The following is a 7,408-nucleotide window of genomic DNA, read 5'->3' as shown; positions in this document are numbered from 1 at the left end:
TTAGTGAGGTCAGTGTCTGACCTCACTAATGCTGCTGTGCCTGAATGTAATCAAATCCTCACATCCAGCATCTAGTACAAAGCCTTCCCTTAAGGCTAGAGTCCATTACTACAGCAAAGAGGGGACACATTTTTTAATAATTCAGAAATTTTGGATGAGCAGCTGTCTACAAACTTTTGGACATGTAGTATATTTTGGTAGATTCAGCTAATGCTATGCAAGTGGAGGAGATGGAGGGGATTTAGTGGTATTAATGACTGCAAAAGACAGGCTAAACTTGTATGATATGCACAAGGTGTCACACAATATTATCTATGACTGTCTATACAATCTAAGTATCAATACAATCTATAACTACTATGGATAAATCAGTAATTTCTGTTAAACTAATATGTAAGTTATGTAGAGATGAGAGTGAGAGATTGAAGGCTGGGCCCACATATAGACCTTTAGGATTTAAGTGATGAAACTCAAATTGTGTCCCCAGAGTCAGCATGTTTGACTTGGCAGCTTGTTTAATTTCCAACCTGTTTATTAGTGTTCAAATCAACAAGAAAAGCCACTGAAATGTTGTTACTGATGCTGATTCATTCCACTCAGTTTTTTTTTACTTTTTACAGTTTTTTCTTCACAGGAGAGGGCAAAAACATTCTTTATTTCAATATAAGTCAATGTAAAAAGATTTTATTCTAAGCAATTTTGAACTGTACTGGTCCATTCATCATTAAATTTTCACACAATGTAAAGGACAGCTGCCACGCCATGATATAGAACACTAAAAATAGAAAAAAATGGAGATATGTTTTTCTTTGGACAGCAATGATATGTTCATATATAAACAGTAAATGAATGGACTAAATATTGACACTGTTGACAGAACAGTTACAAATATAACTGATAAAATATGAAACAGTTTTACTAGAAACTGACCATATATGGTACTTAACCAGATCTGGTGGAAAAGATTATTTTAGAATACTTGAATAATACATTGATTTATATTTACATTTTGTTGGCAAAATGCATTTTTCCCTGCTCAGTGGCAGACAGATAAAGCATCAGTTTTAGCCTACATTCTATTGGAAAACATTTAAATCTGATTAGGAACAGGACTGACATCAAGCTCTATGGGCACCAAGGGAAATGTAACTAGAGAAATTGTGAATTAAACCCTGGGGTAAAAGTTTGAATGCTTCATTCAAATTACAAAAGAAAATGTAAAACACACATTACCAGCCTTTACATATTTAACTATCACTATAGATATGAGTACAGTATGTCATAAAATACATTGATATTTCTGATTTAATGCCTTCATTTATGACAACTGGATATTAAAGGGCACTTTTATTGAGAACAATGAGCACCACTCATTCAAAAACAATGATTTACAAAGTTATTTTAAAGGTATTACATGTTAATCTGATAACATCAACCATCAAAAGGAGCACTGATTTCCTGCGGGGAAAAAAAAACAAAACAGATTATCCTCCCAAAGCAAAAGAAAAAAGCAATTCTGTTAAATAATAGTATCCAAATAATTGGAACTAGAAAGAAACAAAAATGTTTGTGGTGAATATATCATTTATTTAGGCAAATAGTCATGCATTGTTGAAGATAAGAGACCCACATGCTTCCTGAGCATATCGGTTTGAAGCCCAAACTGTATCTGTCAGCATCCTTGATGAACCCTCATCCTCCACAGATCAGACTGAGGGGTCTATACTTTGCTGAGAGGGACAGAAAAAACACAGTAAGCTGCCTCTAAAAAGATTTTTGACTAGCAGCCTAATAACACTGGAACTACACATTCAATAACTGTACTTTCCATCCAATTGCACTTTTGAGGAATGAGTTTCATTACTTGAGAAATCACTAAGACCGGTGGGCTGCCACCAGCACTGGGAACAGAGCCGCTGGATAAGTGGTGACATGGAAAGTAGCTACAGCAGGATTTGGACTGATGTGATGAATTGATAGGATGGAGTGATGTGATCCATGGAGTAGTTTTGAAGGTAATGGATCAAACATATTTCTGTGGTTAGAAAACCTTGTTCTCAAAAGGAGGTTCAACAAAACCTTGCACCTTCTTTCAAATGGTTCCTTTGTAGGGGAAAGGAAAATGCTCCTAACATTTAATGCAAGTTAATGTAACAAGATTTTATTCCAAGAAATTGATTTTGAACCATTTCTATTGGTCCATTCATCATGAAACGTTCACACGATATAAAGAGCAGTTGCTGTGTTCAAATGGTGTAAAAATGCAAACGAAAAAAGGAATTACAAGTTTATAATCTACATAGTGAGAGACTACAATCTTTTCAAAAGAAATAAAAGTACATTCTGCACTGCAGAATATGTCCTGGTATTGGTCAGTTTGACACTTTGGCATCAATATAACATAATATCTCTTATTTCTCAGTTCAAGAGCCAGTATTCCATACACTGATTAACAAAGCCCTAAATGAAATACTCCCTTCCAATACTACAATAAACAGGCATGTCACAGCGGGGCAGTAATGTAACTCACTGTCCAAGCCCCAAGGAGAAAGGAGGTGCTTGGGCAAGGTTTGGTTTGGTGTACAGTTTACACTTGGGGAGGGGAGGGCAACAGAGACTGCACTTGCACAGCACACAAGCAAACAAGCGTTTCATACTTCATTTAACACATTATTATTGTTGTTAAGATTTAAGGGGATACAAGGGAATGCAATCAAAAAAAACAAAACAAAATCAGACCCCACACCCCACCCCTTGTAAAACTACCATCCTTCCTTTGCATCCCCTTTGGATTAATGCTGTTATATCACCTAATTCCATCTGTAGTTAGAATTTACACACCGATTTGCCTTGTCCAATGCATAAACAATACCAAAGCCCATGAAAAAAAAAAACATATCACAATAAAAATCACAAAATATCACAAATGTATTGATTGTCAGAAGTTTATAAAAAACAACATTTAATCCAAATTGAAATTGTCTTAATAGTAAATCTAGTATGAATAGAAAGTGTCTTGCTTATGAGTGTAAATGACAAATTGCATGATCTGTTAAATTAGCTTTGGCAGAACATTTACATTTTCTGTATTTTCTGCATGTATTTACTATACAGTTATATGCTGAACAATATAGATAGGCAGAAAATACAGGATATGAAAATGCTGATATTTATTTTGCTTTTCTGTGAATGGAGGGACACCTAGATCTAGGTTAGAAAAAAGCATTTATACTTTAGGTAATTTGGTCAGTGTCACAGACCTCAGTGAGGGGATATAAGTGTGGATATTTGTCTATTTAAATATATGTATCTATTATATCTATACATGTCTTGTATCTACAGTACTTATTTCTATATGTTTTAACATTTATGCATTGCAGTTTGAGTTGAAAAGAAGTCATTTTGTGGTTCAGTAAATTCATTTTATGCTTTTAACATTTAAACATATATCCTATTCCAGGACCTAAAAGTGTGCATAGCTGCATAATAGTTATATTCAAAATAGGTTGTAGTAGATATCCTAAAAATTGTTGCTATCCAGGCAATCCACAGTGTAAACAGAAGAGATAAATAAACCTGCTTTTTCCTGAAAAATGTAGCTGTAGGTTCTTATATCCCCCTCTACCATCCACACTGAAAGTTTTGTAGTCCGGCCACTGAATGTAGCTTCAAATAGTCTGATGTAACACTGGAACGCAAACCTATTATAGCTAATATTTCAGTTTACTTACCACATAGGGATCTGCAGTCAGCTTGTTAAGACATTATGTTGTGTGTGTTGTACATCACTGGTGAGGTTGTTGCTTTTCCGGAAGCAGAACACACAGCCAGTACTGTTCACCACAGGTACATTCACAAGGTGCTGCTTTCCAGCAGACATAGCTGTCAAAAGAAAAAACAATGGATTTGCAACAGTAAAGCTTCACAAGAAATTAAATAGAACAGCAAGATCTAGGCACAGCTTAAGCCTAAACCTGCACTATAAATGATTAGGAAACCAAAGAAACCCAGCAGACCAAGAATATGTTTAATAACACTCCTCTTAATTTCTTTTCACACCAGAATGAATATCATTGCTGTCCTGCAAAACTTTGTGTCTTCATTTTTGTTGTTTTTCAATTAATTGCACCAGTTGTAAACTGAAATTAACCTTTGCATTGGGTTAACATTTTATGATGGACAGACTGACAGAAATGGTCCAAACATCTTGTTATGATAAATTCCATTATCAGTTAAGATTATTTCTATCTTCTCCTTTAAAGTTACCATTTTAGAGATAAAAGGATTTGTCCAATAGCGATGATATGGTAGGTTAAATGTATTGCTCTTCTGATATATGTTCTTCCTTCAGAATAGCTATATTAAAAGGGTAAAAACACTTTTTGTTGTCAGGCTCTGTCTATGTACTATTATAGACCTACTGCTTGCTGTATTACCACAGACAGAAAATATTGTAAAAGTATACCACTATATAGAGTCTATATGGAGCACAGTATATGGTGTCAAATAACCTTTTTTTGGGATTATATAGAAACCTTTTAATAGTGTTATGTTTACACTCTTAAAAGGGTATGTAAGTAAGTATGTAAACAAATAAATAACAAAATTGCATGAGAACATCATTTTAAAATGTCTAATTGTTACAATTAAGCATTGGTGCATACTCTGGCATGAAATATCAAAGCATCAATGTGGTTACTGAACACTGATTTTGAAGGCCTGAGGGCTGACCAAATGAGGTGCCGTAGCTTCGTCCTGCAGTACAGAACTTTTGTTTGGACAACAGAAAGCTGTTATCCAAATCCAAAGATTATCAATTTAATTCAAATGCCCATTGACAACAACCAATACAACATTTTTCTATATATAGATGGGTGACACCAAACATAAAGTGTCTCAGTAAGATGTTTGTGCGTCGTGAGAACAGGTTCAGTTTTCCCTAGCATTGATTCTACAGGTCTCTGAAACTGAACACCATCCTTCCAAAAGATATTTCTTCAACTGGTGTTTTGATGATGGTGGTGGAGAGTGCTGTCTAACATGTCAGTGTAAAATCTCCTGAAGTCTAAAAAGGCGTTTAAGTGACTTGAGAGCTAGTGACTGCAAGGGCCATAACATATGATATGATCGTTTATTTTCATTATTTTTATTTTCATTACTTAATTATTCTATGTATATACATCTGCATTTGACATGTTTCTCATCTCATTTATTCTGGTTATTCCTCTAATTGTCATCCGCCTGTAACTGTACATATCATCACTGTTTTAAATGATAACTGAAAAAAAGTTTTTGTATGTGAATATACAGCTGCTTCAGACTGTCCCATTCTATTGACAATGCTTTTCTATAGAGATTATACAAGATATGCACATGCAATTGGTGCATCTTAAAGTAGCTGAATTCACTAATTAGAAGGGTTGCTGGAATACTTTTTGGACATGTACGTGAGCCCAAGGTCACCATGCTCGATGCCAAACATCAGCTAGAGGTGTATAAAACCTCCCAGCACTGGGCTGTGGAGCAGTGGAACTGGGTTCTCTGGAGTAATGGAGCTTCATCCAATACCTTTTGGATGAGTTGGAGTGATGTTTGTGATCCAGAGCTATTCATCCATTGCGTGCAGCCACGAATGCTCTCGTGACTGCATGCAATCAAATTCTCACAGCAATGTTCCAAAATCTGGTGTAAAGCTCTTGTGACATAAGCAATCATCCATTAATGGGCATCCAAATATGAGATGCACAACCAAGAACCACAACAGTTTATGAAATCCACTGTAGCTAAAAATAATACTGAATCATTGCTGGCAGGACAAAATCATTTCTCCATTTTGTAGTTTTTCTTAATTTTCACAAAAATATTTTTACGATTATTATCATTTGTTGTTAATAATTTATCCAAGTAGGCAAAGTCTGTTCACCACTTCCTAATCTTTGTTGCGTTTCTGTAGAGCTAAATCCCATCTTTTCACCCTGTTCTTTAACTTTCCCCACAAGAGCCTTCAGGTCCTCCTGATGAGTGTTGTGTCATCCACATGTTTCTTCCACATGACATCCATTGATGTTTCTTCCACCAATCTTGAAACTTCAATCATCTTTCTCCAGTCTTGCTTCTCTTATTATATGTTCAGGATACAAGTTGAACAAGCACGACGATAGTACGCAGCCATGTCTAACTCATTTGCTGAAGTGGAGCCAGTCTGTATGTCCATTGTCTGTCATGGCTGTGGTTTGCTGATCAGTGTAGAAAAAGGGGTCACAAATCTTATCAATAAAGGGCTGGTGTGGCTGCAGGTTTCAATTCCATCCAAGCAGGAGCACACCTCAGATAACTTCTCAATTGTTTGAACACTAAGATCAACTGATTAAACAAGCGGAATCAGGTGTACTTCTGCCTGATTGGATTGAAGACCTGCAGCCAGACTGGCCATTTGTGGATAAGACTGGTGACCAATGGAGTAGAGATTGCTCATTAGAACAATGGGATGCTCTGCTGTACTCGTTTTCCTGAGGACATTTCGTAATTATATGTGGTCAGCACACTTTGCTCAAGTCCATGAAACACATGTTGATTTCTTTCTTGAATTCCTCATTTTGTCCAGCGTACATCAGCAATGATATCACTTGTTCGTCTGCCCTTCCTGAATCCAGCTTGCATGTTTGGCAGTTCTGTTTTAGTGTAAGGCTCCAGTCCGTGTTGAATGATCTTGAGCCTAATTTTACTGGTGTGTGATGTAGGGGAAATTGTATAATAGTTTATACATTCATTCTGGACTCTTTCTTTAGTGTTGGGATATAAGCCAACCTCTTCCAATCTGCAATCTTCAAATCTAATGCTAATGCTCTTTGTGTTGGACAAAGGATGGACAAATAAAAATGGTTCAAAAATCTTGCTACATTAACTTCCATTTAAAGCTAAGAAGGATATTTTCCTTCTCCAGTAAAGTTACCATTTTGGAGATTTTGTCCTGACAATGACAAAACATAAGACATACACAATTTGTGTCTATCAGTTCACATTTCCCTATATGGAATTATGGAACCAACCTTAAATCCTGGTTCCCTCCTTTCTTTGCAGTCTTTGTATGAGGTAGTGAATCGTCATAATGCTTTATTAGCTTCTTGGTCATACTGCCTCTTGCCCAGTCTGGTGCCTTCCCTATTTGTCTAAGGATGAATGAGGAAGTCAGAGCAGTTGATGGTGTTTCACTTCCACTGCTTGTCTTATGTACCGATGGCACAAGAGCACTCATTCAATCTAAAAACAGCAAAAACATCATCCAGACATGTTTTATGCAAAATACGCCTAAAGTTTGCATAATGCTTATACATTCATCAGGTCTTTTTACAAGCATCTGTCGGCAATTTTAATTCTTAATCTCAAAAACTCCAGCAGCACTGATGTG

At 36.0% G+C, this 7,408-nt stretch overlaps 1 long non-coding RNA gene across 1 annotated transcript; it reads right to left on the bottom strand.

Moving 5' to 3' along the window:
* Nucleotides 1-1,566: 1,566 nt before the first annotated feature.
* On the bottom strand, nt 1,567-7,344 carry LOC118824037. Its single transcript, XR_005008567.1, has 3 exons — nt 7,050-7,344; nt 3,732-3,882; nt 1,567-1,730 (listed from the first exon to the last, which is right to left on the bottom strand). It is a non-coding gene; the product is annotated as an uncharacterized LOC118824037 (long non-coding RNA).
* Between the last annotated feature and the right edge of the window lie 64 nt (nt 7,345-7,408).

This window comes from Colossoma macropomum, unplaced genomic scaffold (genome assembly GCF_904425465.1).
Source record: "Colossoma macropomum unplaced genomic scaffold, Colossoma_macropomum, whole genome shotgun sequence".
NCBI lineage: Eukaryota > Metazoa > Chordata > Actinopteri > Characiformes > Serrasalmidae > Colossoma > Colossoma macropomum.
Note: the sequence above shows the minus strand (reverse complement) of the source record. Positions and strands in the feature narration are given on the sequence as shown.